The 22,400-nt window shown below is 44.7% G+C and overlaps 1 protein-coding gene and 1 long non-coding RNA gene across 11 annotated transcripts in view; one reads left to right on the top strand and one right to left on the bottom strand.

Moving 5' to 3' along the window:
- The window catches only part of DST (dystonin), a 511,627-nt gene that overhangs the window by 68,350 nt on the left and 420,877 nt on the right, over positions 1-22,400 (top strand). The gene's annotated exons all lie outside the window — the stretch shown is intronic.
- Positions 2,346-11,062, bottom strand: LOC122429938. 3 transcript variants are annotated; one of them, XR_006266195.1, is made up of 6 exons: positions 11,001-11,062; positions 10,758-10,881; positions 10,536-10,585; positions 10,159-10,327; positions 3,327-3,484; positions 2,346-2,554 (listed from the first exon to the last, which is right to left on the bottom strand). It is a non-coding gene; the product is annotated as an uncharacterized LOC122429938 (long non-coding RNA). The 3 variants fall into 3 exon arrangements; XR_006266194.1 differs by lacking the exon at positions 3,327-3,484; XR_006266193.1 differs by lacking the exons at positions 2,346-2,554; positions 3,327-3,484 and adding an exon at positions 8,790-9,276.

Consider the following 22,400-nt stretch of genomic DNA (forward strand, 5'->3'; position numbering starts at 1 on the left):
GCAATCCCTCTGCTGTTGTGTCCCGGCCCTAAGTCCTCAGTTTTGTCCACTGCGTTATAACGCAGCCCTCAATGTTCAGGCTGTGCATTTTTTTTTCACACTCCATGTTTTAAAAAGTGTGTTCGTATTAATGAATATCTCATTGAATCTGCACAAGCAGTTTTTACCTTGGGTGAACCCCCAGTCTGAGAGCTCTGAGTCTCAGAGAGTTAGGACTGACCCAGGTCATCAGCTTAGATGGAAGTGTTTCTGACATCCCTTGTCCTTGCCGTCTGTTAGGGAGAGCTTCAGCTCTGAGAGCTCTTGGGGTCAGCTGAGGAATTTCACCTAGGCTTCAGGAACATAGATTCCAGTAGACTGGAGGAATTATGCATTTCTCACCCTGGAAGAGTAACTGTGTGTCTGAGAGCGTGCCACCATGCTGTGTGGCCACCTCAGGGTACCAGTGTGTGAGCGTTTGCTCTTGTCCAATATTCCCAAGTCCATGCAGCAGCCTCCACACTTCCTGCTCAGCTTTCATGTGACTCATCAGCCCTGGTGCTGGGGAGTATCCTCGACCTGTCATCACTGACCCCCACTTCGTGCAGCTCGGCATCCCCCTGATGGGTGAAGACCAGGTACCTCAGTTAACCTCATGTTAAAATGGACTTTAAGCACTCTTGTGTACAGTTCCTGGGAACGTGAAACAGTGTAGCTGCTCTAGGAAACAGTATGGTAGTTCCTCGAAAAATTAGAAATGGAAATTGTAAGGTCCAGCGATCCCACTTCTGGATGTCTTTGTTGTTTAGTTGCTAAGCCGTGTCTGACTCTTTTGCGACCCCATGGACTGTAGCCCACCAGGCTCCTCCGTCCATGGAATTTTCCAGGCAAGAATACTGGCGTGGGTTGCCATTTCCTTGTCCAGGGGATCTTCCCCACCCAGGGATTCAACCCGGGTCTCTTGCGTTGGCGGGTGGTTTCTTTACCGTTGAGCTGCCCAGAAGAGCTGGGTGTGTATGTCTGGTATGTATGCCCAGAAGAGCTGAAAGCAAGGTCTCCAAGGGATGTTTGCATGCCGGTGTTGACAGTAGTGTTGCTTATGCTATCCAAAAGGTAGAACCCCAGCTGTCCTTTTATGGCTTAATATATAAACAAAATAAGATGTATACATACCATGAAATATTGTTCAGCCTTAATGAGGAAGGGAAGTCTGACCTGCTGCAACGTGGATGGACCTTGAGGACATTATGCTAAGTGAAATGACAGTCACCAAAGGACAAATACTATGCGATTGCACTTCTGTGAGGTTCCAGAGTAGCAGAATCATAGAGACAGAAAGTAGAATGGTGGTAGCTAGGGGTGAGGGGAGGAGGGTATGGGGAGTGTTTGAGGAGTGTGGCATTTTAATTTTTAAAACTAAAAGAGTTTGGAGATTGGGTGCTCAGCAAGGTGACTGGGCTTGGTAATACTGAACTTTGAAAGGTTGAGATCATAGAGTTGGGACTTCCCTGGTGGTCCAGTGGTAAGAATCTGCTTTGCAGTGTGGGGGACGCAGATTTGACCCCTGGTTGGGAAACTAAGATCCCATAATCCGCCAGCAACTAAGCCCGCACACCACCACTGCTGAGCCTAGAACCCCACTAGAGTCTGTGAGCCGCAAGGGAAGATCCCACATGCTGCAGCTAAGGCCTGACACAGCCAGATATATATTTTAAAAGGTGGTAGGGTTTTATCTTTTATGTATTTTATTGCAATTAAAAGGAAATTGGGTTTAAACAGCAGTTGCAGGCACAGAGGCAGAATCACGATAAAGGTTCACAGGAGAAGGGCCCAAGTGATAAGAACATCAGAGAAGATACATTTAGCTTATTTTAAATGAAACAACAGTGGAGTATGAGAGGCACAAGGTAAATAAGAGGTAATTACAAGTAGCAGATGCTGAGAAAGCCCTCACTTACTAATTGAAGGACGGATCCTTGTACACCTGATGTGGTCACGACTGTGGGCTACTTGTCACGAGGCAAGAGAAGCTGTTTAGAAACTCGTTAGCGTGTAAAGTCTTAGTTGAGGTTTTAAGGGCTATTGTATAACACATTTGCATGAATTAAAATGTTACACTCTGCAATAAGCAAGTTTTATCTAAAACAATGTAAACTTGCTTTTCAAGTCAAAATGTTGTATTAAATATTTTATGATTGATTTTTTTTCTTGTGTCAAAAAACTTGAGAAACTTTAGCAAATAGGTATGTTGATTTTTTCAGAGCCAGGATTTTCAGTTGGGAGCCTGGGGGCTCCGCCGTGTAAGTGATGCATCGAGGGGGTGCGCCTGGGGGGCGGGGTGAGTGGGTGCAGGCGGGGCGGGGGGCTGGCTCCGGGCCTGGTCGCAGCAGCGTGGTCTGCCCTGGAAGCCGGCCTGCTGCCTCACTTGGGTTAGTCCCAGGTCCTGGTGTGAGGAGGCCAGGGCAACCCAGGAGAGTGCCGTGAGGGGCCGAAGTGAGTCAGTGAGGTTGAGGGCTGGGTGGAAGGACAGGCTGAGGGCGCTTAGCAGCTCTCGGAGACACGGCTAATTCCAGGCCTGCAACGAGAAAGGAAGGATGAGCCCAGTACATCTTTCTTTTTTTTTTTTTTTTTTGCCTTTCATCTTCATTTCCTTATTTTTTGAAATTTCAAACTTATGAGTTCAACAGCAATAACTCTGAACACTATTATCTTCATTTAGATCATCAGTATTTTGCCATTTGATTTCTCTGTACACAAAGACACATTTTTGGGAACAATTTGAGGAAGTGGCAAACATCGTAACTCTTCATTCTGAAGCACTTTAAATTTGTATCACCTAAGAATCAGGACTTTCTCTTACATGTTACATTGCAGTTATCAAATTCAGGAATTTTAACATTGATTCAATACTGTTGTTTAACATGTATCCATGTTCAGATTTGCTGGTTGTTCCAATATTGGCCTTCTTTTTTTCTATCCGGGATCTCATTGTGCATTTAGTTGTCACTGAACTGACCTGTTAGTCTCCTTTAATATACATCTGTGTGAAAGTCTCTCAGTCGTGTCCGACTCTTGCGACCCCATGGACTGTAGCCCACCAGGCTCCTCTGTCCATGGGATTCTCCAGGCAAGAATACTGGAGTGGGTTGCCGTTCCCTTCTCCAGGGGATCTTCCTGACCCAGGGATCAAACCTAGGTCTACCACACTGCAGGCGGATTCTTTACTGTCTGAGTGACCAGACAAACATGCCTCATATACACAGTGGCTACCAAGTCTGAAACCATAGGAGAGTATGTGATACGTGGTTTATTAATATTACATTAAAATGCATGTGAAGTATTAGTACCTGTTTCCAGACTTCACAAAGCCTGGTACATCTTGTCAAACCAGAAGACAAGCAAGCATCAAAGATGACTGTAGTCTTGTCAAAAGAACCAGGAGAGGTTCTTTGGAGATTCAGTACTGTATCGAATCAATGTTAAACTTGGAGAGGCTTCTGCTTGCCTGGTAAATGAGGATAATGATCACAATAGATTGAGTCACATCAGTGTATCTAAAATCCATGATATATGATATTTAAAAAAAAACCCAAGCCCTTATTAAGCTGACCTTTGGAGAATGCTAAGTGAACTGACTCACTTTTCCGGAAAATAGTAAAGGGAAAGAATTAAGCATTGTCATGTCTTTACGTAAGAATTATTCTGCACGGTAACCGTGTGGTTGTGGAGGGGAGGACTGATGGAATTAGCTGTCACCACTTTGTCGACACTGATGAACGATGACCCAGAGGGTGCTCTCAGTGATGCTGACCCTGAGGGGAGCCCTCCGGTGCCTGCTGGTGGAAGGACCAGCACCACTGTGGATCAGACAGGCTTGCAGGGAGCATGTGGCGGAGCTGTGTGTCAGGTGACATGCTGAAGACGGAGTCAGCAAAATCCAGACTCTGGGGAGCTTTGGGGCAGGCACTCCCAATTTCCTCAACAGATAAATTGTAAGGAATAAAAAGTGGGAGGGATAATCTACAGATTAAGAGAGGTTTAGGAGACCTATCCACCCAATGTAAGATGTAAGCCTTGTTTGAATAAACAAATCAAATGAAAAAAGGACCCTTGAGAAAATGGACTGATGGGATATTTGATGGTATTAAGAAACACATTAATATTTACATTGATAAGGGGTCTATGGTTTTGTTCAAACAGTCATTATCTTTTAGAGATTTATACTATTGATATCATAGTTAGTAATGAAATAATAAGATCTCTGGGGTTTGCTCAGGAGTTTGCTTCAGAATAATCCAATAGGGGGAGGAGGGGAAGAAATGTGAGTGTGGGTCTCTTCTAAACGATGCTGATCCAAATGAAGGTGATTGTTGAAGCTGGGTGTATACAGATGGTAGCTCTTTATTTTTCTATTATTGTAGAAGCTCGAAACTTTTCACAATGAAAAACAATAAAACCACACATATCTTTATTCAAAATTTACCTCGTTAACACTTTGCTTCATCTGGTCCCTCTTCTGGGTTTTGTTTTCCATAGAGCCTAAATTTTTGTTAATATTGTTTCCATATTTTGGATATTTACTTAAATTTTTAAAATTATAGTTGATTTGTAATCTTTTATCAGTTTGTAGTGTGCAGTATAGTGATTCAGTTATACATATTATATACATATTCTTTTTCATATTCAGATATTTGCTATTAAAATGTTTGCAGAAAGACAGAAGGGAGCTATAGTCACATGGCTATCTGTTCATGTCTTTTATTTTTTCTCTTAACAAAGGACAGTTTGCTTGTTTGTTGGCTTTTCACTTGGAGCATTTTATGAAGCCGTATTGGTGAATGGTGGGGAAAAGTGTGCTTATTATTTAAAATTTAAACAAATACTGTAAAACAGATGAGTCATATATATAGGCATATTCTTTAATTGTCATGTCTAAAAACTGATTTCTCTCTGAGACTGCTCTTCTGCTTCTTTGTAGATTTATTGATGAAACTGGAATTATTACTGAAGCAAAACTGACCTGAAGGCATCATGCCATCACATGGCGTGACTTTGTCTTGCTGAAACTCAGATGATACCTAATCTTACAGTCTTCTCATAGTAATGGAGTTCCTCCATTTCAGCATTACTTTACTCTAGCAAATTGCACTTTACATCTTCTCACAGAGATCATGAAATTTTGATGAGGGCTGAAATGCGAGTTGCCTAATCGATTTGAGTTAATAATATTGACATCACATTCCATTATGTGACTGGGCTCAGGAGATGGTTTTCCGGAGGAATGTCATTGCTTTCATTTTGCTGCTCATACTTGTATTTCTCTGTTACTAAATAGGGCCATGAGCTGATGTCCAACATGTTTCCAGTTCGCTTTAAAGCTTACTTAAGACTGCTTGAAAGTCTTACTGGCTGGGGTGCTTTAGAATTGTCTGTGAATTTTATTTAGCCCTATTAGAAATGGGCATGGATAATTGAGAATGGACTATAATTTTTAGCTGCTTTGCCACCGTTTACATTTACTAAACTGGACAGCTAAGCGTGGATCTTTAAGAAGCAATGGAGTCCTTACAGGATGTGTGCTCTCATGATGTTAAGGACTTGTAGCTGCAGAAAAGTATTTCATTTTGAACAGGCAGCATAAGTGTTGAAAATGAGCTCCTTTTTCTTAGTTGTCAGAGTAACCATTTCCTTTGACCCGTGATTATAACCAGTTGTGACAATTCACTCTCAGCCTTTCCTCCTCCTGCGTTCCCAGAAGGTTAAACATTATTGAGTGTCAGCCTTTGTCTCAGGAGTTCAGAAGGACAAAAATTATCCATTCAAACTGAACATATACTTTCAAGTGGGGTTCAACATGCTCATTGAACTCTTGGGAGTTTTAGAGAAGAGACATCAGGAAAGTCATTCATTGTTGGCACCTTTTCCATCCTTTTATTTGATGCTATTTTTTTTTTGTCTTTGTGAAACAGAAGATTAGCCTCCTATTTATTTAATAAAGTGTGAACCAAACTTTATTTCTTCCACTGATGGCAAATTACAGAAATTTGTGAATATCACCAATAAAAAAAATCATGAGAATTAGATATCTGATTGTTGGTCTGCTTTTGAGATGCTTAGATAGCATCACCAGCTCGATGGACATGAATTTGAGCAAACCTCGGGAGATGGTGAAGGACAGGAAGCTGGCATGACAGGGACTGGCCTGCTGGAGCCCGCAGGGTGGCAAAGAGTCGGGCACGACTTAGTGACTGAACAGCGACGACTCTCTGTTCTCAGGAGTAAAGACTGAGGATGCTTGGAGAGTTTCAGACTTCTGTGGTCCATAGCCTGCTCCTAAACCCTGAGTGCTTCCTTTCTTAATGTAGAAATAAACTGTTGGACCTGAAGGTGGAGGCACAGCGAGGTGATGAGTCAGCTTGGCATCAGGCATTGTGATTCGTCTGGGAGTTACTTAGTGTTTGCTTTATATTCTTAGTTATTTTCACTGGTTCTTTTTTATCTCCCTGGGTGTATGTAACTTTGAGAGAGTATTTTATATTGCTTGGCATTGTATGAGTATATTAGCTGATTTTTTAAAATTTAATATTTTTTAAGTTAATTATTTTTATTGGAGGATAATTGCTTTACAATATCGTGATGGTTTTTGCTATAGATCAGCATGAATCGGCCATAGGTATACATGTGTCCCCCCACCATCCTGAACCCCCCTCCCACCTCCCTCCCCACCTTATCCCTCTAGGTTGTCCCAGAGCACCAGATTTTATTATATGGAGTGAAGTAAGTCAGAAAGAGAAAGGCAAATACTGTATATTAACGCATATGTATAGAATTTGGAAAGATGGTACCGATAGTCCTACATCTAGGGCAGCAAATGAGACACAGAAGTAAAGAACAGACTTTTGGACTCCGTGGGAGAAGGCAAGGGTGGGATGATTTGAGAGAATAGCATTGAAACATATAAGTTACCATATGTAAAACAGATAAGCGGTGCGAATTGGCTGATATTTTGTTTTTAAAATATTTCCTCATTTGTTTGGCTGCTCTTCCCTTGTGTCTCGGGGACCCTCTGCTTGTGGCTTCAAAGCATCTGACCTCAGTAGTTGCAATGCATGCGCTTAGTTGCTTCCGGGCCTGTGGGGTCTTAGTTCCCTGACCAGAGATCAAGCACATCCCTTGCATTGCAAGGTGAATTCTTAACCACTGGACCAGCAGGGAAGTCCCCTATTAGCTGATACTTAAAAAATCTCTCACTACTTGTGGAGCCAGGTAAGTTGGAAAACAGAACAGCGCTGATTTCTCTGAAACATGCAAAAGCTGTCTTTACAAAAAGTCAGTGCTTCGGTGTAGTCTTGTTTCTGCTCTGACTTTAATAATGAGAGTGGGAACTATATTCAATATGCTGTGATAAACCATGATGGAAAAGAATATGAAAAAGGATATGTATGTGGAACCCAGTCATTTTTCTATGTAGCAGAAATTAACACAACATTATACATCAACTATACTTTAATAAAATTGTGAGAGGAATCATGTCCCCTTAGAAGAAGGAAACTGGGCTTTGTGTTCTAAGCCTCTGCCCTTGGGAACTCTGGAATTTCAACAAATTTTTAGTAATGAACCTCTGATCTCCTTTTTTTCTGAATGGTTATTGCTGAGTCATCAGGGATTAAGAGAAAGCTGGGAGGTGAGAAATCAGGGAGAGGAGAAGTGGAGAAAAGGAAAATCATAGGCTCAGTTATTGTGGAGAAAAGCCAAGTTAGATTGTGGTTTACATTGATATATCCAAAAGCACCTTTCTTGCTACATTTTTTGAAATTCATCTGTTCATCCTGGGAGCAGAAGTTTGAACACTGGTGTGTCATATGCTACAACTGCACCTGGTTTATCAGCAGGCTGGGCCCAGTTTTATTTTACTTGAGTTAAGACCAGCTCTTCTGCAGCGTAAGCAGGCCGATGGAGAAGCCGAGAGTGTTTTCTGGAGCCACCCGCCTGTGTGAGTCTCAGTTCTGGACTCAGCACTCCTTGCTCAGGGCCCTGGGTGCTGTGACCTTATCTGCTTCCAGTGGGCTTGATTCCTCAGCTGTAGACGGGCACTGTGACTTCATCACGTTTCTGTGAGCATCATCTTTTCATTGTGCTCGGAACAGTGCTTGGCACATAGCATTGACATCCTGGGTATTGATAGAGCTCCAGCTGGCTAGGATCCTGGGGTCACAGAGGTGGGTGACATGATGCTCCTACTTCAAGGACCTTCAGGTCTCGTGGACCATGGACAAAGTTGTTACAACATAGTTGGGTAGGGGTGTTCTAAGAGAGCATCAGACACTTAGCTCCCAATAGGAAGGTCAGTGAGAGACGAAGAGGATCAGCAGATGATGGTGGAGGATGGCCCAGCATCATCTATACAGCAGACCCGGGGGCAGGCAGCTAAGATGGAGTAGGAGGGTGGACAGCTCCAGAAAAGACTTCTCCAGGAACAAAAACAGGGCAGATTTGACCATACTGAAAATGAGTGTTGAGACGAGCGTTTTGCAGGTGTCAGGAATCAGAGATTTAAATGAAGACAATAGGAAGAAATGAAGCAATTATTAATTCTAAGAAAAATGAAATTTTGATTATGCAAGGAAATCTAATCATGATATACTGCCTGACTCAGCAGTGAATAGTATTAGCATGAAATTAACCATGAAATCACTAGATATGGCTTTAAGCAAAAGGTATGTAGCAATGGTATAGTCTTTGTCTACCATAATTGGAATTCAGTAGATAATATCTAAAATCGTTGAATATAGAGATACTACCATGTGCATATTGTTTAGAACTATAGAGACAAATGCTGTAAAAAACAGAGTTGAAGCTGGTTGCATATGGGAAGAGGGGGGAGGAGAGCTACAGAGCACTATTTTTGTGTGCAATCTATTTATTGATTAGGGTGGGAAGAGAAATCAGATTTATTCTTTTTCACCAATCTCTATTTCTGCCCCCAGGGAAAACCTCAAGACAGATTGCACAGCTTTTCCGGTCACTCTTAGATAATGGACAGTGGTACTGAGTCCAGGGTCATACTGCTTACCACGTGACAGGCCAGTAAATCAAGAAACAAGTTGGTGGGGCAAGGAATAGCAGCTTTATTTAAAAGTCAGCAAGCTAAGAAGATGGTGGACTCATGTCCCAAAGAACCGTCCTGCCTGAGTTAGAATTCAGGGAGAGGGTAGGGTCAAACATTTCCTGGTTCTGGTCAGTCTCCACAGGGGATGTTAATTTCTCCCTTCCTGTGGTCTGGACATTGCCTGTGAGCTGAAAAAGGTATTTCTGCTTAATGCTTATTACCTTGGAGGCAGAGTTCCCAGAGATGGGTCATTGCGTATAATTTAAGCTTATAGACAATATCCCTTTAGTGATTAACTGGTAATAGAACAAAAAGGTTCTTCCCTATTAACAAAAGTCCCTGGATCACTTTCAAGCATCAAAGATTTGAGCCCAGACTCGTAACAATATAACGCAGTCTGGTCTTGTGTGTTATCAGAGCTTCAGATCCAGTGCTCTTCTCTTCACTCAGCTTGAACCAGATGCAGGTGGAAGTGGCAAAGGGCATAACTGGCTTCCTGTCTCTGCCTTCTCCGTTTTCTCCCTTGCCCACCAGCTGTTGCTCCCGAAGGCTCTAGTGTCAGCCCAGGGAGAGAGGGTTGGGGGTGTGGGCTTTGCATAGCGCATGGCTGGTTCATCGTCGGCGCCCTGCGAGTGGGTTGCAGTTCTCTTCATGTGTATTCCCGCCTGGTCTCCAAACTTCCCTCTCCTTGATCCTTTCCTCCAGCCACAGAATCCCCCTGGAGAGGGTCCATCTGAATAGAAGTCTAAGCTCCCTCTGTCTCGGGGCCCAGTTCAGGTTCCCCAAAGCCTGTGCCTTTGCTGCCATGCAGGGCCCAGGAAAGTGACCAGAGATGCCAGGTGTATCTGCAGTCACAGAAGTATCCTGTGACTTTCAGGCTCATCGAAGGCAGAACCTTCTAGTTGAACATACTCTCTTCTGTGCTGTAGTGTTTCTAGGTTTATATGCCCGGTTTAGCTAAACATTTCAAATTCTTTGTATCGATAAAATTTTTTAAATGTATATTACATTTTATAAAATGAACTGAGTCCCCATGTTTGAAATTAATTTAGAAAATCCAGATCACTTACCTTAAAGAACTCTATACTAGGCCTTTCCAGGTGGTCCAGTGGTTAAGAATCTGCCTTGCAATGTGTGCGAGACCGGTTCCGTGCCTGGTCCGGGAAGCTCCCACGTGCCGCGGAGCAGCTCAGCCTGTGAGCCCACACGTCACCACCGCCGAAGCCAGATGCCTGGAGCCTGTGCCCGAGACAAGAGAAGCTTCCAGCACGGGAAGCCTGCGCGCCCCAGCTAGAGATCGCCTGTGTGCCGCACAGACCCGCCTGAGCCAAGAAATAAGAAGTCTTAAAAAACCCTCCATCATAATGGGAGTATTGAGCGGACAGCACAGATGTCTTAAATTTATTTCTAGAATACATGTAACCACTATGACTCGGGGCAAACTTACCTTGTTAGTTTCAAGAATCAGGAAGTCTGAGATGGAGACGTTTCAGGATCCTAGGGAAGTGAAAAATGGCTGCTGAAATGAGAATGCTGCTTTTTATAAGCAAAAGACTATCACTATTTCCTGTTTTTAGATCCGCCTAAAATCTGGGGACTCCATTAGCTCCAGAGTTAAGCATAAATAAGTGAAACTGTCTAAGAATAGAAACTGTGAAGGTGTGAATACCTTTCACGCTGACAACATCTTCACTGGTGCTAACTGATGATCATAACGGGAGCTGGTGTTTCGTCAGCACTTCCAGGCGCTGTGCTCACTTCGTCCCAGCAGCAGCCCCAGGAGGTGGTTCTCTCTGCAGATTAGGAAACCGAAGCTCAGAGCAGGTCCCGGGCTGAGCCACAGTCACGTGGCAGGTGGGTGGTGAGGCTGGGCAGGGGGCAGGTCCCGACAGCCCCCAGGACTCTGTCTGACCTCGGTCTCCGATCCTCCCCAGTGAGCTTGCTGAGGGTGGTTTCACTTCTGCTGTGTGGTTAGAAAGTTCAGTCTGGGTTGTGAGTGATGCTGTGAACCTCTTTTTCCAAGACAAGCTTCAGGGCAAGTCTGGCAGGCGATGCCTGTGGGAGCGAGTAGAAGAGACCGGCGTTTTCTGAGCCCTCCCTGAGTGTTGGGCAGGACAGATGCTTTTGCAAATTCCACGCACTATTTATCTTTCCATTTCACAAATGCTGACTGAGCACCTGCTATGGGCTTGTCACTGGGTCAGGAACCGGTGAGCGAACCAAGAGGAAAACACAGCCCCTGTGCTCACGGAGCATGTTTTGGAGACAGAAAGCACACAGATTCTTGTGGACTGAACAGCGTGTCGGGTGGTGACAGGTGCTGTGGGGGAACTGAAGCAGGTTGGCGGCCTGGGGGTCCATGGGCAGGAGTGTGCGGAATGGGAGCAGGGGGCGTATTACAGTGTCAGGTTGTTTGGAAAGAGTTTCTCTCAAAAGATGCCATTTGGACGTCCTTGGTGGCCCGGCGGTTAAGACTCTGCACTTGGACTGCACGAAGCGCTGCTTCAGTCCCTAGTCCGGGAAGTGAGATCTCACATGCCGCTGGGTGTGGCCAAACAAGACAAAACAAACAAACAAACATTTGAGCAGAAAGCTGAAGACTGACAGCGAGGCCGTGTGGCCGGAGCACAGGCTTTGGGGTCACTCCGAGGGGAGCGGGACGTCCCTGGGGGAGTCTGAAGACGGGCAGGCTGCATTCTGACTGCTTTTTAAAAGTTCAGTCCGGCTTCTGTGTGGGGAATTCTGTAGAGGGGCTTGGGGTAAGAACGTCGAGGCTCTCGTTTTTGCAGTGCCTACTATGTGCTATACGCGTGTCCCCACTGACCCTTTCAGTAATCTGGTTGAATTCAGTCATTAACTAAGATAGGACCAGAAAGCTCCCAGTGGCTTGGAAGTTTGCCCCAGGCTGCACAGCTCTGACCCTAGGGCTCTGTCCAGTCGGTTGTGTTGGCAGAGCTCTTTAAAATGGTACTGTCCTTCATCTGTTCCTCCTGTTGCTTGGCTTAGTCCTCAGGCCCTTGGACCATATATTCCTCTTCTGGAACAAATCTGGGAAGTAGGTGCTGTTCCCAGTCATACAAGAGGAATCCAGGGTTCAGAAGCTGTGACTCAAGACGTGTAACGAGGCCACGTGGCCAGCAAGTGGCTGAACTGGGAGTGGAAGCCCTGATCTGTGGGCCTCCTACTTTATTATAGTGAGGCAGAGAATTCACCAGATTGGAAACAGTTTTACTTTTTTTCACCTTTCTGCCTTTTCTCTGCGGCTTTGATTGCTCTCAGGAGATCTGCACCATTCTTTTTGGGGGGAGACTGCCTGCATTACTAATAGCTTAGGAGGCCTTTTATTAGCGCTCCTGTAAGTTCGTGCGGTTTGCAGGCCTGTCACAGTGAGAAGACTGACAAGTGAGGCCCTCGCAGGAGGATTTCAGACACTGTGGCACCAGGCTTGGAAGCAGATCTTCTGATTCTGTCATAGCGCCTGAGAGATCACGTTCTCCCTGGAGAGGCAGGAAGGCGGAGAGGAGACGAGGCCGTCTGTCTCTGTCTCAGCAGAGTGGGAGCGAGAGCCTGAGCCCTGAGCTAAGGAAACAGAGGAGAGGATGGTCACATCTGAATTATGAGCTCGTACCCCAGGCAGTGGTTCTCTTTAGCTGTGATCTGAATTACGGCCGGCCTGCAGTTCTGTTAGTACTCCTTTGGCTCCTTGAATCTCTGTCTCTATGAGTCAGCAATGGCTCTAGGGGAAATGATGATGCAGACAGTTTGTTTTACCTCTAAGAGCCTCTGTGTTACCTCTTCCTTTTATCAAAATATCCTTCAGGATGTACTCTCATGCCCTTATTCACACTAACGGGTAAATGACTGATATCACTTACTGTTGCCTGTATGTGAGAAACTGGATTAGAAATAAAAAAGCTTTAAACTAAAATAATGAATCTTTATTTTATAAATAGTCTTCAGAGTTACCATATGATCCAGTAATCCCACTCCTGGGTAAATATTTGGTGAAATCTGTAATTTGAAAAGATACATTCCCCCCAGCCTTCAGTGTAGCACTATTTACATTGGCCAAGACATAGAAGCACCCTAAATGTCCATTAACAGATGAATGGATAAAGAAGATGTGGTATATATACACAATGGAATACTACTCAGCCATGAAAGAGAGTGAAATAATGCTATTCACAGCAGTATGAGTGGAGCTACTAAGTGAAGTAAGTCAGACAGAGAAAAATAAATATCATATGATATCACTTATCTGTGGAGTCTGAAAAGATGATACCAACTGATTTATTTACAAAACAGAAATAGAATTACAGACATAGAAAACAAGCCTAAGGTTACCAACAGGGAAAGAGGGGGAGGAATCAATTAGGAGTTTGAGGTTAGCAGATTCACATTATTGCATATAAAGGGGATAACCAGTGAGGATGGCACAGGGAACTATACTCAATATCTTGCAAAAATCTGTAAGAGAAAAGAACCTTAAAAAGAACATGTTTGTGTTATATAGCTGAATCACTTTGCTGTGATACCTGAACCTAACACAACATTGTAAATCAGCTACACTTCGGTTAAAAAAAGAATGAGTCTTTATTGCTGGAATTTTAGCCATCAGTGTGAAAGGAGGTGAGGAGTTTTTCAAGTCCTAAAAATGATACGCTTTTTGTAATATAATTATCTGTCATCACAAATATTGCCATTCTCAGTACTTTCTGTCTGGCTTTCCTTTTATGTTTTCCTTGTAGGATGCTATAATAATGCATTGAGTATCAGGTGTCAGGAAGGCATTGTATTAGATGCTTTACACACTTTGTCTCATTTTAATAGTGTCTAACATCCAAGGAAGTGGGTGTGAGTCCCTGCGTTTAGACTATGGGCAGATCAGAGAGGTGAAATGACTTTCTCGGGGCACTCTGCGTGGTGAGATCTGGGGAAGGTCCTGCCGGGTCTCCTCTTCTGTGAAATTGTGAAATGTGAGTTATTTGAGGTGTTTCTGCTTCCTTAACATGCAATAACCTCAGATATGCAGATGAAACCACCCTTATGGCAGAAAGTGAAGATGAACTAAAAAGCCTCTTGATGAAAGTGAAAGAGGAGAGTGAAAAAGTTGGCTTAAACATTCAGGAAACTAAGAGCATGGCATCTGGTCCCATCACTTCATGGGAAATAGATGGGGAGACAGTGGAAACAGTGTCAGACTTTAATTTTTTGGGCTCCAAAATCACTGCAGATGGTGATTGCAGCCATGAAATTAAAAGACGCTTACTCCTAGGTTATGACCAACCTAGATAGCGTATTGAAAATCAGAGACATTACTTTGCCAACAAAGGTCCGTCTAGTCAAGGCTATGGTTTTTCCAGTGGTCATGTATGGATGTGAGAGTTGGACTGTGAAGAAAGCTGAGCACCAAAGAATTGATGCTTTTGAACTGTGGTGTTGGAGAAGACTCTTGAGAGTCCCTTGGATTGCAAGGAGATCCAACCAATCCATCCTGAAGGAGATCAGTCCTGGGTGTTCATTGGAGGGACTGATGCTGAAGCTGAAACTCCAGTACTTTGGCCACCTCATGTGAAGAGTTGACTCATTGGCAAAGACCCTGATGATGGGAGGGATTGGGAGCAGGAGGAGAAGGGGATGAGAGGATGAGATGGTTGGATGGCATCACCGACCCGATGGACATGGGTTTGAGTGAACTCCGGGAGTTGGTGATGGACAGGGAGGCCTGGCATGCTGCGATTCATGGGTCGCAAAGAGTCAGACATGGCTGAGCGACTGAACTGAACTGAACTGACTGAACATGCAGTAAATGTGAGTCTGGTTAGGGTTCCCCAGAGAAACAGAACCCATGGAGCACACACACACAGATTTATTTTCCAACATCTCTAGGTCAGTCAGCAGCCTGGAAATTCAGGTTAAGAGTTGGCATTGCAGCCTTGAGTCCGAATTTCATGGGACATCAGGCTGAAAGCTCACGTTGGGTTTCTGTTCTGATTCATAAGGAAAATTCCTTCTTTTTTGAGAAAATTTGTTCTTTGCTCTTAAGGCCTTCAACTATTTGGATGAGGTCCACCCTCATTATGGAGGTACTTTGCTTGAAATTGCATCTGAAGAATCCTCAAAGCAGCATCTAGACTGGCGTTTTGCCAAAAACCGTGTGCCATGGCCTAGCTGAGTTGACAGGTAAAATTTGCCATCACACTGATAAATGGTTAATTTTTTAATGCAGTGGTTTTCACTGAATAGATTTTTCTAAGGTACCTGAATTCCTTACCTGCTCACTTTCCTGATGGTTCTGATGCTGTGGATACAGACACAGGACCAGGTCAGGAGGACGCGCAGTGGCCCCCAGGGAACGGCTCTTCACTTATTCCATGGCGCGTGTATGCTTCTGGTAGGAGTCATCGTATTGTTTTCTGAACATGGATATCCACTAAAGAAATTTCTTGGTCTTTTCTTAGTGCTCAGACTGACTGGGAAAGCACCAGTTGAGAAGGAGAGAAGGAAAAAACCCTAAAGCAGGATTTCACGGTCAGGAGTTGCAGCTGGGAAGGGGAGGAGGTGGGGTTGGAATTCATACTGATCCCAAGTGTGCAGCATGACTAAGGGGGGAACTGAAGAGATAGCTGTGTGGTCAGCTCTGCAAAAGCAGGAATAGATTTATCTTATAAGTGCAGGAAAAAGAGTTTACCTGTTTTCTTGTTAGCGACAATGGAAGTCAGAAAAACAGGTGTATTGATATTATTTTCAAAATTTTATTGAAGTCTAGTTGATTTACAATGTGTTAGGTTTTGCTGTGCAGCAAAGTGACTCAGTTATACCTGTATTTATTATTTTTCCTATTCTTTCTCACTAATGGTTTATTACAGGATATTGAATACAGTTCCCTGTGCTGTGCAGCAGGACCTCGTTGTTTATCCTTCCTATATATACCAGTTTGCATCTGCTAATCCCAGACTCCTGATCCTTTCCACCTCCATCTCCCGCCCCCTTGGCAGGAGATCTTGAAAGAGAGATCTGTTACAAACCAGAGGACACCACGTAGGGGCCTTGGACCACGTGGTGGTTCTACATGGATCTCAAGTGTTCTGGGGCTGGGATAGGCAGCAGATCTTTGGGAAAACTCAAATGTCAGTGAAGAGCATTTGAAATCTACTTTGCACTGTAACAGGACTGGGTTGCTAGCAGCGTGAAGCATCCGGGGTGGGCCTTTCAGAGACACAGTGGCCCTCCTTGCGTTGGGCTCTGCTCGCTGCTCCCAGTCCGGCGGGGCCCACAGCACACGGTTACCCTCCCTGAACACGTGGAGCCGGGGAGCCAGCCCTGTCTTCCGCAGGAGGTGGAAGCCAGACGCTGAAAGCTTCATGCACTTGGCTTCATTTCAATAAAAGCTATTTTTTTAACGAAAAGCTAATTCTTCCACCTAATTGCAGTAGTAACTGAAGTGAGAGAATGGCTGTGTACAAGCTGTTATCTAAGAGTCTCATTAATGAAGACAGGTAATGAAATGAAGGTGTAAAGACAGCCTTGCTTATGTTTCAACAAGAAAGAATTGGTTTTTTTTTTTCTAAAATGGGTTTGTCTAAATTTTTGTCATTGTCTCCAACGATGAAGACAATGAATTTAAAAGAATAAAGCAATTGATTTTATGTTTTTACTTTTTTAAAGCAATTGATTTTAAAAGGAATAAAGGAGAAGTGCACTGGAAAGATACAAGGGTGTCTCAAAGAGCTGAGGGCTCAGTCAGCAAGGATGGAAGGACAGATGTGAGGATGACGTGGATCTGCCTCCCGAGAACAGCTCTTTAATGTGACCTAGTTCCAGGCACTTCCGGTCTCTCTGTCTCTGTTTGTTGGTTCAGTATTTCCTGGAATGACAGTCATACAGCTTACCTGGACTTAGTCCCTGCCCAGATCACACAGACATCTGCCTTCTCCCCCACCACCTTCTTATTAGTTACCTTACTTTCCATTTTGGAGTAAGGTATGATCAGCTAGGGGTGTGACTGGGTAACATCAAGTGATGCTCAGGTTTCTGAATGCTCTCTCTGTGTTGGCCTCTGAGCTCAGCGCTTTTCAAGTGTCCCTCATCCTGCCCCCACAGCCCCGTGTCTCCTATACTATTGTCTCCCACTTCTCAGATGAGCAAACCAAAGCCCAGAGACGCCCAACAGTTTCTCAGGCCCTAAAGCTTCTCCCCAACAACCAGTCTTTAGCAGGCAGTTCAGCTCACTTCAGTTGCTCAGCCGTGTCCAACTCTTTGCAGTCCCCTGGACTGCAGCACGCCAGGCCTCCCTGTCCATCACCAGCTCCCGGAACCTGCTCAAACTCATGTCTACTGAGTTGGTGGTACCATCCAATCATCTCATCTTCTGTCATCCCCTACTCCCACCTTCAATCTTTCGCAGCATCAGGGTATTTTCCAGTGAATCAGTTCTTCTCATCAGGTAGCCAAAGTATTGGAGCTTCAGCTTGAACGTCCATCCTTCCAATGAATATGCAGGACTAATTTCCTTTAGGATGGACTGGTTGGATCTCCTTGCAGTCCAAGGGACTCTCAAGAGTCTTCTCCAACACCACAGTTCAAAAGCATCAATTCTTCGGCATTCAGCTTTCTTTATGGTCCAACTCTTATATCCATACATGACTACTGGAAAAACCATAGCCTTGACTAGCCAGACCTTTGTTGGCAAAGTGATGTCTCTGTTTTTAAATATGCTGTCTAGGTTTGTTATAGATTTTCTTCCAAGGAGCAAGTGTCTTTTAATTTCATGGCTGCATTCACCATGTGTGGTGAGCCCAAGAAAATAAATTCTGTCACTGTTTCCATTGTTTCCCCATCTGTTTGCCATGAAATGATGGGACCAGATGTCATGATCTTTATTTTTTGAGTCAGCTTAGAACCAATTGGAACCAGTCGAACTGGTTGGAACCAGTCTGTTGTTCCATGTCTGGTTTTAACTGTTGCTTCTTGATCTGCATACAGATTTCTCAGGAGGCAGGTAAAGTGGTCAGGTATTCCCATCTCTTTAAGAATTTTCCACAGTTTGTTGTGATCCACACAGTCAAAGGCTTTGGCCTAGTCAATAAAGCAGAAATAGATTTTTTTTTGGAACTCTCTTGCTTTTTGATGATCCAGCAGATGTTGGCAATTTGATCTCTGGTTCCTCTGCCTATTCTAAATCCTGCTTAAACATCTGGAAGTTCTTAATTCACATACTGTTGAAACCTCACTTGGAGAATTTTGAGCATTTTTGCTAGCATGTGAGATGAGTGCAATTGTGCAGTAGTTTGAACATTCTTTGGCATTGCTTTTCTTTGGGATTGGAATGAAAATTGACCTTTTCCAGTCCTGTGGCCACTGGCATATTGAGTGCAGTGCTTTAAAAGCATCATCTTTTAGGATTTGAAATAGCTCAACTGGAATTCCATCACCTTCACTAGCTTTGTTCGTAGTGATGCTTCCTAAGGCCCACTTGACTTCGCATTCCAGGATGTCTGGCTCTAGGTGAGTGATCACACCATTGTGGTTATTTGGGTCATGAAGGTCTTTTTTGTATTGTTCTTCTGTATGTTCTTGCCACCTCTTCTTAATACCTTCTGCTTCTGTTAGGTCCATACTGTTTCTGTCCTTTATTGTGCCCCCCTTTGCATGAAATGTTCCCTTGGTATCTCTAATTTTCTTGAAGAGATCTCTAGTCTTTCCCATTCTATTCTTTTCCTCTATTTCTTTGCACTGGTCACTGATGAAGGCTTTCTTATCTCTCCTTGCTATTCTTTGGAACTCTGCATTCAAATGGGTATGTCTTTTCTTTTCTCTTTCGCCTTTCATTTCTCTTCTTTTCTCAGCTATTTGTAAGCCTCTTCAGGCAGCCCTTTTGCCTTTTTGCTTTTCTTTTTCTTGGGGATGGTCTTGATCACTGCCTCCTGTACAATGTTCTTCAGACTCTCTGTTTATCAGATCTTATTCCTTGAATCTATTTCTCACTTCCACTGTGTAATTGTAGGATTATATTTGATTTAGGTCATACCTGGATGGTCTAGTGGTTTTCCCTACTTTCTTCTATTTCAGTCTGAATTTGGCAATAAGGGGTTCATGATCTGAGTCACAGTCAGCTCCCGGTCTTGTTTTTGCTGACTGTAGAGAGCTTCTCCATCTTTGACTGCAAAGAATATAATCAATCTGATTTCAGTGTCGAACATCTGGTGTTGTCCACGTGTAGAGTCTTCTCTTGTGTTGTTGGAAGAGGGTGTTTGCTATGACCATTGCTTTCTCTTGGCAAAACTCTGTTAGCCTTTGCCCTGTTTCACTTGTACTCCAAGGGCAAACTTGTCTGTTACTTCAGGTATCTCTTGGACTTCCTACATTTGCATTCCAGTCCCCTGTGATGATAACAACATCATGTACATCTTTTAGCTTCATGACTAACAGTGTGGATGGTACTTTTGGTTTGGTCTCTGCAAACATCCTGTGCTAATACCTTAGGATTCCACATGCATGATCATACCCATGTCTTCTTTCCGATAGAAAGCCTCCCACAACCTAGAGTGGGGTGGGAGGAACACGTGGGGAGCAGGATTGAGCAGGGGAAGGATTAGGAGCAAAACCAGTGGGCTCAGCAGTGTGGTGGGGGCGAGGTCCAGCTCAGTTCACAGTGACCACAGGCCAGCGCTTCCTGAGTCCTGCAGCGGGGTCCAGTTCCCAGGGTTCTTGGGGATGGAGCAGAATGAGATCAGCAGGGGCATCAGTAGGAAGGTGGCAGCACCGTTTCTGTTTGACACTAGTTAAGTGACATCTTAGATTGCCCTCTTTGTTTTATTTTGTCTTCTCTTCAGTTCCCTTCTGCTTCATTTTTAAACGTCCCCCTTTTATTGATTACCATCATCCCTACATCCCTGCCTCTGTCATTCTTAATCTCTGCATGCAGCAATGTCTTCCTTGCCTTAGTTTATGGCAGGGCCCTAAAGTCAGATGCCTGCAGGGGCAGGCATCTTTTATAAATGCATAAAGAGGCTAGTAAGCTCTGTGTTAGCCTGGAAAGCATGTGTTCTTTCTAGAAAGGGGAAACTATCTCTAGGATCAATGATCCACATCTGCATGTTCATGTAAAATTCCCAATTTTAAATGTTTGCCAATAATTTTTAAGTCAGCAGGCCAAAGACGTGGAAACAACCTAAATGTCCATTGATAGATAAATGGATAATGAAGTTGTGGTCCGTGTGTGTGTGTATGTGTATGTGTGTGTATGTGTGTATATGTGTGTATATGTGTGTGTGTGTATGTGTGTGTATATATATACGTATATGCCATGCTGTGCTTAGTCATTCAGTCATGTCCAACTCTTTGAGAGCCCATGGACTGTAGCACTCCAGGCTCCTCTGTTCATGGGGATTCTCCAGGAAAGAATACTGGAGTGGGTTGCCGTGCCCTCCTCCGGAGGATCTTCCCATCCCAGGGATTGAACCCAGGTCTTCACATTGCAGGCGCATTCTTTACCATCTGAGCCACCAGGGAAGCCACTGGAGTGGGTAGCCTATCCCTTCTCAGGGGAACTTCCCGACCCAGGAATCAAACCGGGGTCTCCTGCATTGCAGGCAGATTCTTTACCAGCTGAGCTACCTGGGAAGCCTGTATATATCTATATAGATATATAGCTATAAGAGAATACTGCACAGCCATAAAAAAGGATGAGATAATGCCATGTCCAGCAACATGGATGAACCTAGAGATTATCATACTAAGTGAAGTAAGTCAGACAGAGAAAGACAGAGACCATATGATGTCACTTACATGTGGAATCTAAAATATGACACAAATGAACTTCTCTGTCTATGAGAGAGACTCACAGACCCAGAGAGGAGACATGTGGCTGCCAAGGATTGGGAGTGTGGCATTAGCAGATTCAGACTATCACATATGGAATGGATAAGCAACAAGGGCCTATAGTGTAGCATAGAGAACTGTGTTCAATGTCCTGTGATAAAGCGTAATGGAAAAGGCAATGAAAAAGAATGTCTGTGTATGGATGTCTGAGTCACTGTGCTATACAGGGAGAAGGCAATGGCACCCCACTCCAGTCCTCTTGCCTGGAGAATCCCAGGGACGGAGGAGCCTGGTGGGCTGCAGTCCATGGGGTCGCGAGGAGTCGGACACGATTGAGCGACTTCCCTTTCACTTTTCACTTTCATGCATTGGAGAAGGAAATGGCAACCCACTCCAGTGTTCTTGCCTGGAGAATACCAGGGATGGAAGAGCCTGGTGGGCTGCAGTCCATGGGGTCGCGAAGAGTCAGACACAACTGAGCGACTTCCCTTTCACTTTTCACTTTTATGCATTGGAGAAGGAAATGGCACCCCACTCCAGTGTTCTTGCCTGGAGAATCCCAGGGGTGGGGGAGACTGGTGGGCTGCCGTCCATGGGGTTGCGAAGAGTCGGACACGACTGAGCGACTTCCCTTTCACTTTTCACTTTCATGCATTGGAGAAGGAAATGGCAACCCACTCCAGTGTTCTTGCCTGGAGAATACCAGGGATGGAAGAGCCTGGTGGGCTGCAGTCCATGGGGTCGCGAAGAGTCAGACACAACTGAGCGACTTCCCTTTCACTTTTCACTTTTATGCATTGGAGAAGGAAATGGCACCCCACTCCAGTGTTCTTGCCTGGAGAATCCCAGGGGTGGGGGAGACTGGTGGGCTGCCGTCCATGGGGTTGCGAAGAGTCGGACACGACTGAGCACTTCCCTTTCACTTTTCACTTTCATGCATTGGAGAAGGAAATGGCAACCCACTCCAGTGTTCTTGCCTGCAGAATCCCAGGGACGGTGGAGCCTGGTGGGCTGCCATCTATGTGGTCCACAGAGTCGGACATGCCTGAAGCGACTTAGCAGCAGCAGCTATACAGGAGAAATTAATGCCACACTGTAAGTCAGCTATATTTGAGTAACACAAATTTAAAAAGTGGGCAGGGGAACACCGTGCATCTTCAGCAGGGGGCCCCAGTCCATGGCCCATTAGGAGCCGAGCTTCACAGCGGGGTAAGTGGCGGCGGGTGAGCGAGGCCTCGTCTGTACCTGCAGCCGGGCCACAGCGCTCACGTTCCCCCTGGCGCCACCTCCTGCCAGATCAGTGGCGGCATAACAGATGTGATGTGCTTGAGTCATCCCGAAACCATCCCCTCCCCCTGGTCTGTGGAGAAATTGTCTTCCACGAAACCGGTCCCTGGTGCCAAAAAGGTTGGGGACCGCTGCTCTTCAGGAGAGCCCTGTCAGCATCGCCCGTCTGGGGTGATACTGTGGGAGGAAGGCAGGGGGCTGG

This window comes from Cervus canadensis, chromosome 28 (assembly GCF_019320065.1).
Source record: "Cervus canadensis isolate Bull #8, Minnesota chromosome 28, ASM1932006v1, whole genome shotgun sequence".
In the NCBI taxonomy this organism is placed as follows: domain Eukaryota; kingdom Metazoa; phylum Chordata; class Mammalia; order Artiodactyla; family Cervidae; genus Cervus; species Cervus canadensis.